We start from the raw sequence: 10,932 nt of genomic DNA, 5'->3' as shown, positions 1-10,932 counted from the left end.
GAAATATTTGTTTTGACCAATGTAAAATGTTAAGGTTGTATTAAACAGAAACTCATAATGCTTTGTACTTTCATGGACTTAAAAAAATGTTTAAGGCAAATTATTTATTTTTTATTGGTCCAAAGTGATCAAATTTAGATGTTTTAATATTGATGAATTAATATTTTATTTGAATGTTTTAATTAAAGCTATATCTTCTTGTTAAAAACAAAAAGAGAACTTAAATTAATTGACTTTCTTCAGCAAGACAAATATGCTTTGTACCAGGCTATATATAATTAGTCTCATGAAGATAGAAAATATTGTTTCTTCTTTCTTATTGTGGCAAATTATTATTTATTTATTTATTATAATTATTATTTTTCATTAAGTCAAGTCATACGTGAACCATTACCCTAAATCTTTTTAATTGAATAAATGAAAGGTTTTTTTTTATTGTACACTTAATAAAATATTAATAATTCAGTTGGATCTACTACATTTTATAATATAAGTGGTGGCAAAAATATATTTGGGCTGAGTTTAAACAAACAAATAAAGCTGAACATTACATTTAATTTGTTTGCTTTAATTCAGCCGATATAAATTGTTTAAAAAAATATTTAGAGTAAATCATACGACAATACAAAATTAATTAAACAGGTTCTTAAACAGATATAAATTATAAAATACTGAACAATATTATTTCACATATTTTTACTCAATTTCTCTCTCTCATACACACACACACATACACACACACACACACAAACACACACACACTCATGAAATGTCCCCGGAGTGCGATCACAGCCTGAGCTCAGTAATGAAGTGCATCTCCTCTTTCAAAAGGCTGAGGAGGGGAGAGATAAAAAGAGATGATAGAGGAAATTCAGAGAGAAAGAGAGGATTCGACCACAGCACACTAGAAATAAAAATCACTTTCATCAGATTACACCACTTCAAATAGACACAAGTGGTTTTTCACATTTGAACAAGCTGCGGTAATTGAATGAGCTGCTGAAAAGTGTTGCCCTTGAACCAAGGAAACAGACTTGCAGCACACAGAAATGACCCGTCTGAGAAAGACCTCATATGCCCTCCTATCAGTCTGCAGCGAGTCTCTGGCATTTTATGAGTCTCTTTTGCTGTCATGTGTTACGTTTAGATATTAATTAGTAATTAATGTGGGCATTAATGGTGTGGGGCTTTTTTCTAAACCATTCACAGTTAATTTCCAATTCCAAACACATTCAGTCCAATAAATGATTTGTGAGTTGTGATGCAAAACCCTCTAAATCCATCAGACCTCTTTTTTGTAAATGAGCATTTTCTACCAGGCGCCTCTGATTAGGTTCAGAAGTTTTATTTTATATGTAACAATATGGTTATTAGCTAGTAAATATCATACTTTTTTTAATGTAACTTTAGACATTCAGACTTTCTTTTGCGTGAAAACCAGCTAAATCCACTTGTGCTTTTTTTTGCAAAAACCTCTAAATCCACCTATTGAGACAGGACATTGTAATTAGTTGAAAATCACTAATGATGCAATTACAAATTATTTTACCAAACATTAAACACCTAAAATTAAAAATATATAAATCTGCCAAGTAAGTGGCGGTTCATTCCGCTGCGATAAACCAGGGACAAAGCAGAAGGAAAATGAATGAATGAAATCTGTAAAGTGCAATAACATTACCACTGACATTAATTCAGTCTTAACAATCTGTTGTCATTTCTGATATTTAGGATTTAATGTAAGTAGAACATTGTAAACATTACAAACATTGTAAACTAAGCTTGGTAGATTCAAATAATGTAGTGTAAAACATTGAGAAACATCAATATCTGTGCATTGCCCATTAATATAAAAAGCTTATCATAGGTATTGGTAATATGATATTAAGTAATAAAAATAATGTATACATTATATTGTCTTTAAAAAAACTGGTTTAAATTAGCAAATAAAACACAAGGCAAAAATAGGATGTCGCTCAGATAATTTTAAAAGCTGTCGTTCATTCATTCTCAGCATCCTTGAGGTCTTGGTCTCTTGTTTATCTTCATAGCATCCATGTGGGATAAAAGAACGGCATCTTAACTGTCTTTCGTGAAACAGAGTTGCAGTTTAATGTTTAGTAAATCGGACTCATTCAAAGTAGCGTTGCTGCAAAAAAAATTTTATAAATGCATGTTACACTTCCGACTGTACATTGTTATCTTTTCTTATAATAAGTTTTGAGGTAAGTTGGTTCTATTTCTGGATGTAGCGGGTTTTGCTGTCAAAGGTTACTGGCTTTAGAGGTTTTTACCAACAAACTGTTATTTCTGAATGAACTAATGCTGGGATTTGGATAAAGAATTGTCTAGATAATTTCATTCAAATTAAATTAATATTCATGCAAAACATTTATTAAATTATCATCACTCAAGTTGTGTTTAGATTTACATTTAGGATTAATTTCTGTTATTTATTTAAAACACAATTTGTATAATAATAATAATAATAATAATAATAATAATAATAATACTGTTATATTTGTAATTATATATATATATATATATATATATATATATATATATATATATATATATATATATATATATATATATATATATATATATATATATATATATATATATAGTTTTATTTATTTATTTTTGTTTTGGAGGGGGAGCTCCCCAGTAGAGCTTTATGTTTATGTTTAGAGCTTTATGTAAGTTAACTTAACGCCTTCATGTTGTTCCAATACAAATAGATTGTGTGGAACTCTGTTTTTAGGTAGTACTTTTCAATTTGACAAAAAATACGTTTTTTGTTTTATTTAGACTTGCAGTTACAAGATAGATAGATGGATGGATTAGTTATACAATGACAAAGAACCATACCTCAGACCAGTAGCCTATTTTTGATTACAATAATAATACTCTGATCAGGAACCAAACTTGACTTATGAGAGTGTGGAATCCTATAACTAATTACGCCGTCATTTAGATAGAAAATCCTGTCCATAGCACTTTAACAGACGGTAAGATTAAAGAATTTGACCCCGACGTGATTTGAACACGCAACCTTCTGATCTGGAGTCAGACGCGCTACCGTTGCGCCACGAGGTCCTGTGGGATTTCACGCCGGATAATTCAGCTGTAAACAAATGGTGTGAATCATGGAATCATGACGCATAATTGGCTGCTTTTTAATTCAATCATGGTTTATATCGACTTGCATCGCCTCAACACTTTAAACAGCTTGCAAAAAAGAGCTTTTTACCTCAACATGCTTTGAACGCGCAACCTGCTAACCAGAAGATAAAAAACATGTTTATTTGCGTCACTGTAATTTAATTAATTTCCTTTTTGGGGTAGCACCGTCGCCCCACAGCAAGAAGGTTGGTGGTTCGAGCCTCGGTTGGGTCAGTTGGCGTTTCTGGGTGGAGTTTGCATGTTCTCCCCGTGTTCATGTGAGTTTTCTTTCCGGTGCTCTGGTTTCCCCCACAGTCCAAAAGACATGCGGTACAGGTGAATTGGGTAAGCTAAATTGTCTGTAGTGTATGTGTGTGAATAAATGTATGGGTGTTTCCAGTGATGGGTTGCTGCTGGAAGCAGGGCTGGACTGGGGCAAAAAATCGGCCCTGGCATTTTGGGCCAGAGCGGCCCACTAAATTCAATCAAAATGCTATCTATCTACGCACGTCCAATATTTTTATCAACTCATATTCTATAAAACACAAAAGCCATATGTATGAAATAAGTAAATAAATAAATAAATAAATAAATAAATAAATACTTTAATCTCAATTTAATTTCTGTATACTGTCCATAAAGATATTTGTTGAGTTCTAAAAAATACACTATACATTCATTTATTTTTCTTCGCATAAATCCCTTATTTATCAGGGGTTTTAGCAGTGGAATGAACTGCCAACTATTCCAGAATGTTTTATGCAGCAGATGCCTTTCCAGCCACAACCCAATATTGGAAATCACCCATACACACTCATTCACACACACTCATACACTACAGCCAATTTAGCTTATTCAATACACTGTTCACTCAGCCTATATTCAATAATAAACATAACAAAAACTGCCTGCTGATGCATGGGTAAATCTTCAAAGGGAACAGTGTACTTTATAACCTCTTTCACCTCATCCTGCTTGCTGCAGCCTGGAAGGGCTAGATAAGTTGGTGGTTCATTCTGTGGCGACTCCTGATTAATAAAGGGACTAAGCTGAAAAGAAAATTAATGGAATTGTCTGTAGTGTATGTGTGTATATCCTGGTCCTCCAGGTTAGGGGTTCAGCATTGGGCTATTGACCCACCTCATAAAACCAAAATGGTGCGGCTATGTACTTCGATATTAAATGGCCCTGGGAGTAAGTAATTTAGTAATTGTATTATTATTAATTTATGATTATTAATACTATTTTCCCTTTCTGTCTAATGATAAGCTTGTATGAGTATGTGTTTATCGTTTTTACTGTGTATATTATTGACCTTTTTTTAAAAGATCTATGATCCCTTGGATTTTGTTCTGATGTTCTTGTTATGTCAGTTCAAGCATGATGTTTACATTTACTTTAAGTTTACGTACATTAAGCTGAATTTAATCCGAAGTGATTAAAGGCACAGTTAACCCAAAACTGAAAACAAAATCCTCCATTTACTTTTAAGACTTTTTATACACACTTTTATGAATGTCTGCTGTTGAACAAAAAACAAGATCTTTCTGAAGTATGTTAGGGAAAAGACATGCAATGTAGGAACAAAACATAGGCCTATATAAAACTTATAGGCTGTTTTTTCTCTCCATATGTACTCCTTTGTGTTCAACAAAAGAAAAAAAACACAAACAGGTATCATGGGGTGTGAGAGAATTGTAATTTTTGAGTCAACTATTCTTCAAGAAAATAGAATCAGTCACACCAATAAAAAAGCAACAATATGTGATTGATAATCTCAATTACACAACAGTAAAGTTCTTACACACACGCACAAACATGTATATAATCTAACTATTTTTAGTGCAGCTAAATTTACATAATATATAATTATATATAAACATAATAACATGAAATATTCAGTTTATATAGTATAAGGCGCTCAGTGGTTAGCACTGTCACCTCAAAGCAAGAAGGTCGCTGTTTCGAGTCCCGCCTGGGCCAGTTGGCATTTCTGTTTGGAGTTTGTATATTTTTCCTGAGTTCATGTGGGTTTTCTCCGGGTCCAAAGTGCAAAGACAAGCAGTATAGGTTAACTGAGTAAAACAAAAATTGGTGTGTGTGTGAATGAGAAAGTGTATTGGTGATTTCCAATATAAGGTTGTGGCTGGAAGAGCATCCGCTGCATAAAACATATGCTGGAATAGTTGGTGGTTCATTCCACCGTGGCAACCCCTGATACATAAAGGGACTAAGCTGAAGGGAAATTTATAAATAATACTTTTAGATTTGTATTGTCATATAGTAAACCCATACAGATTTAGGATTTACTGACTTCTTCATAAAAAGATATCATTATGAGGACGCAACACATACTATACACACTGTGGTGAACACTAGTGTTGTCAGTGTTACTGTACTGTCTGTTAACTTACTGAAAAAACTGTTGGCAAACTGCAATCTCTGATGCAAGAGATAAGTGTACTTATTTCTCCAGGGGAACGAGGGCCGGAAATGAAGAGCGAGAGCGAGAGGAAACATACAGACAGGTGAGGAGAAGCCCAAAGGCTGCTGTAAGTTGATACTATTTTCCTTTAATTTGTGCAATAAATAACATCCTCTCTTTGACAGGCATGAGTAATGGTTTATACGCCCTCGATCACACTGTACAGCCTGCAAAACAAACAGCTGAGATATAAATCAATTTTTTATGAATATAGGCTACTTCTCTCTGTGACTGCTTGAGGATGGAAGAGTAGGCATTCACTGAAACCAGCTGGTGAGACCACACACACACTCCCATTGATATTGGTGGTTTTTGAGGACTCTTCATTGACATGTATTTTGTACAGTAAAAACCTCTTATGTCCCTATACTACTAAATCCAACCCTCACAGGAAATCTGTGAATGTGATAAGACCCCGTTAAATATTATATTTAAGCACTTTGAGTTATGAGGACACAAGGCATGTCTTCGTAAACCACCTTAATAAAGTACAGCTAGGTCATACCCCACAGTGGCGCCTGCAGTCGTATGGCTGTAAGCACTGTATGTACCTACCATAAGAGGGTGAAAATTAATGGCGCTTTTTAATTAATTATTTAATTAATTTATTTATTTATTTATTTATTTATTTATTTATTTATTCATTACAGAATTTAAATTGATTATTAAACAGTATACAGTACTATATATTGACAAAGCAAGACAGAATGACAACAAATAAAGGTGTGTGTTTTAAAGCGTGTATTGCATGGTGGGAGATGGGTAAAGAAATCTGTTGGCTTTAGTTTTTCTAGCGGTTTTTCTGCACACTAACAATTACAAATCAGATAGCTATTGTTAAAAACAAGGTTCAAAATGGTTAAATGCTCTTTAAAACAGATAAACTTAATTAAGACATTTACCAAAGGCCTAAAACTAAAGAGAAAAATACTGATCCCCATCACGGAGTGGAGACCGCAGTCTCATCAGCACCTGAGCCGGGGAAACCGTCTCTTTCATCAGACAGATCAGATCCAGCTGCTGCGCAGCCTCCTCACATGGAACGGAACCATTCAATGTGTTTTAAACTATTTTATCTGACAGACTGCCATAATAAGCAGACATCTCCATTCTAACAACGAGTTTCTGAGTTTATCACCCTTCCTATCGAGTTTGTTCCACTGAGGTGATGGGGGAACATGTTCAATGCTGTTGCTAAAATTGTAAACGCCTGTCCTGCTTATTCAAATTATTTGATTAAATTGATTAAATTGTAATTGACAGGCCCAACATGGAAAACAGTTTAATATAGGCTTCTCAGAAATGGAATATTTCACTTTAATTTTATTTAGGCTAGATTATTATTTTATTTAACAATCCAGTTCATGATTCAACATTGTTGAAGCATAGCGGATTTGTTTTGAAGCCCGTCACGTCAAATGTTATTCGTTTTTTCTATTTTATTTAGAAGATAACTGACCAAGAAAAATATTTAAACGAAGAGACAAACTATATATGAAATTCATTTGAAAAATGTATTTTTTCCAAGAAAAATCTACGAATTATATTTTTGTTTGAGCCTGTCCACTTTACTGGGCAGGAGGATGATTTTCGGTCAATGGAAAGTAAGGATTTAATTAATGCTTCACTGTTTGTATTGTCTCGCAATCTTCTGTCATATATTTGCAAATTTTTTAATATGTCATAATTTTAAAGATTACGTCTTGATCATCTGATTTTTCCTTAGTGCTGATGTGCTTTTATTACATTTAGATTTCAACAAAATATTACGATTATGAATAATGTCATAATGAATGCCCTTAAATATTGTCTTTGACAGTAAGCATCAGTGTTTCTTGACATTATTGAGGGAAGGGGGCGGGGCGCTGCTGAATTTGTGCGTGCCTAGGGATAAAACCCTGCTGGTGCCCCAGATACCCCATACCTAAAGTAATAGCTCACCCACAATTTTAATACTGTCATCATTTACTCATTCTTCACTTGTTGTTTGTGTTTCTTTCTTCTGTTGAACACAATAGAAGATACAACCCCAAATCATAAAAAGCTGGGACAGTATGGAAAACGCAAATAAAAAAGGAAAGAAGTGATTTCCAAATGTATTTTGACTTGTATTTCATTGCAGGACAATGCAACAAACAATATTCAATGTTTTCCTCTTGATTTTTAATTATTCCCTTATTTTTTTCAAAATGTCACATATTCCAATTTTGGTTCTTGCGACACGTTTAAAAAAAGGTTTGTAAACAGTTAAGCATTAATGTTGCCATTCCTTTTCTGAACACTTAAAACGCATTTAGGGATTGAGGACACCAAGTGATGAAGTATTTCAGGTGTAATTTTGTCTCATTCCGCCTGCAAACAAGTCTTGAGGTGGGCAACAGTATAACGTCTCCGTTGTTGCATTTTGTGCTTCAGAGTGCTCAACACATCCTTTATAGGAGACAGGTCAGGGCTGCAGGCTGGCCAGTCAAGTACCTGTATACTCTTTCCTCTTTTAATCTTTGTCAAGGGCACTGGCACAACCTGATAGACCCTGGTTTTATACTTAATGCCGGTAACAGTCTGGATGATCCTTTTCTTCTTTGGTCCAGAGCCCATGGCATCCATTTCTCCCAACAAATACCTGAAATACTGATTCATCTGACTACAGTACATGTTTCCACTGTGTGATGGTCCATCACAGATGTCTCCAAGCCCAGAGAAGTCAAAGGTACTTCCAGACACTGTTGATATAGGTCTTCCTTTTGGCACAGTACAGTTTTAACTGGCATTTGTGGATGTAACTATGTATTGTGGTTCTTGACAAAGGTTTGCCAAAGTATTCATGAGCCCATGTGGTGATATTGCATATAGATGAATGACAATTCTTTATGAAGTGCCACCTTAGGGATCGGAGATCACAGATTTTCAGATTAGGCTTGAGCCTTTGTCCTTTATGCACAGAAATTCCTCCAGATTCCTTGAATCTTTTAATGATGTTGAAGGTGAAATATCCAAATATCTTCCTATATTTCTTTGAGGAACATTGTTTTTATTTTGCATTTTAATAATTTTTCTCAAGTATTTGTTGACAAATGATTCTCAGCTTATTTCTGCTCGTAAAGGATTAGACCTTACTTGGGTGCTGCTTTTGTACCAATTCATAATTACAAACAGTTGTATTGCCAAGTGTGCATTACAAGGAATTTATTTTGGCTACAGTAGCTTGAAGTGTACATAAAGTGAGAAGTGACAAGAAAAAGGACGTGTTGACATCACCTGTTTCAAATCACATAATTATTTAACCAATTTACCTGATTACTAGCCCTAAATTGCTCCTGTCCCAAGATTTTTAGAATGTGTTGCAGGTCTGAATGACAGGAAAAAACGTATATTTACAAATAAAATGAAGTTGACCAGACAAAACATGAAATATTTTGTTCATATTGTCTGCAATGAAATATAAGTCAAAGTAAATTTGGAAATCACGACTTTCTTTTTTCTATATTGTCCCAAGTTTTTCTGATTTGGGGTTGTAATATTTAAAGAACATCTGAAACTGGTATTCATTACCTAATTTCCTTTCCTACAATGGATGTCAATGGATGTCCAGTGTTCATTTTTCAAAATATCTTATTTTGTGTTTAACAGAAGAAAGCATCTCAAACAGGTTTAGAACTTCTCAAGGGTAAGAGTAAATGTTCATTTTTTGGGATGAACTATCCTTTCGAAAGAGTTTCAGAAATGTTAGAAAAAATATAGATTTTAAAATGTAATTACATACATTAAAATCCCAATTTGAGGATGCCATGTGAGATAGACTTATTAGACCACAATTTCCCTTAATTAAAGCCACACACAGTCTGACATTTTAAGCAGAACCACACACTGAGAAATTTGGATCACGATTAGACTCCATGCTCTTGTTTCTGTTTTGTAAGAAGCGCTTGTAAAACTCAGGGTGGAAGTCGAGAGAGGAACCGGTCTGAGAGGAAGGAAGTGATCTGGAGAGGTGAAAACATAAGCCGATGTACCTGAAAGACTCCGCACTCGGTGTGCATTTCCTAACTGTAGTTAAGCTTTGTAAACCAATTCCACAGACATGATCCTCCAATCTCCACACTATAGCGTGCGATTATCCCTGGCAAACTCAGAACCCTGTGAAATCACCCGGGTGGGATTGTGGTCCGCGGGCGCCCGCCTGTCTCTCAGCAGAAAGCCAATCCTCTGGAGCCTGAGCACCATACAGACACGCGTCTTTGTCCCTCTCGCCATCATACTGCTGTCTTCGCTGTCAGTCACGACACATAACAAAGAGATGTCTGTTTGGTCTACAGACTTGACCCCTGCCCTGCGAATATTACCCCACACCACGGCTAAGAGGCCAGACACATTCTTCTGTTATCTCTACATCTACATGAGCACTTGAGGCCGATCATCTGATAGCACTGATTCATTTTATGACAGCAAATAAAACGGAAAATAAAACCTTGCGTTAATCAATTTATCTATACAACAGTTATTTCTGGTTCTTGAGTCTGAGAGCCGTGTGATATTCTAGCGATAACTGCTTTACTTTTGTGTCACTCCACTTACAGAATTTATTTATCTCTGCAAGTGTCATGGCAGAAAGCTGAACTCAAGATAATGTGGCAGATACTGCTGTTGTGTTACATATCATTATTACTTTTTAAGATAATAAATTGTTTAGATGTCAAATGTGCCAGTTTGAAAGTTATGGAAGAGAGCAGCAGGCATTCATCAGTCACATGTCCTGCAGAGAGTAGCCTTACCACAGACACTTATTCTGGAATCCAATGTACATGTCAAAATGTCTCAAACCGTCACTTTCCATTTCAAATTTTGAATTACTTCATTGAATTTGATAGCTTATTGCTTTATGTTAATATACCTATAACCGGTCACTTTATTAGGTACACCTTATTAGGTGTTGGACTCCCTTTTACCTTCAGAACTCCCTTAATCTGTGGCATAGATTCAACAAGATACTGGGAATATTCCTCAGAGATTTTGGTCCATATTGACATGATAGCATCACGCAGTTGCTGCAGATTTGTCGGCTGCACATGCATGATGCAAATTTTCCATTACACCACATGCCAAGTGTGCGACATTAAACATCAAAATGAAAGCATGGATCCATCCTGCCTTGTATCAAGAGTTCAGGCTGGTGGTGGTGGTGTAATGGTGTGGGGATATTTTCTTGGCACACTTTGAGCCCATTAGTACTAACAGAGCATCGTGTCAATGCCACAACCTACCTGAGTATTGTTGCTGACCAT

The 10,932-nt window shown here is 35.0% G+C and overlaps 1 non-coding gene across 1 annotated transcript; it reads right to left on the bottom strand.

The window, feature by feature from the left end:
* Window positions 1-3,027: 3,027 nt before the first annotated feature.
* On the bottom strand, window positions 3,028-3,099 carry trnaw-cca (transfer RNA tryptophan (anticodon CCA)). The gene has a single exon. It is a non-coding gene; the product is annotated as a tRNA-Trp (tRNA).
* Between the last annotated feature and the right edge of the window lie 7,833 nt (window positions 3,100-10,932).

Source organism: Danio rerio, chromosome 18 (assembly GCF_049306965.1).
Source record: "Danio rerio strain Tuebingen ecotype United States chromosome 18, GRCz12tu, whole genome shotgun sequence".
Lineage (NCBI taxonomy): Eukaryota > Metazoa > Chordata > Actinopteri > Cypriniformes > Danionidae > Danio > Danio rerio.
This window is presented reverse-complemented; position numbering and strand designations above follow the sequence as displayed.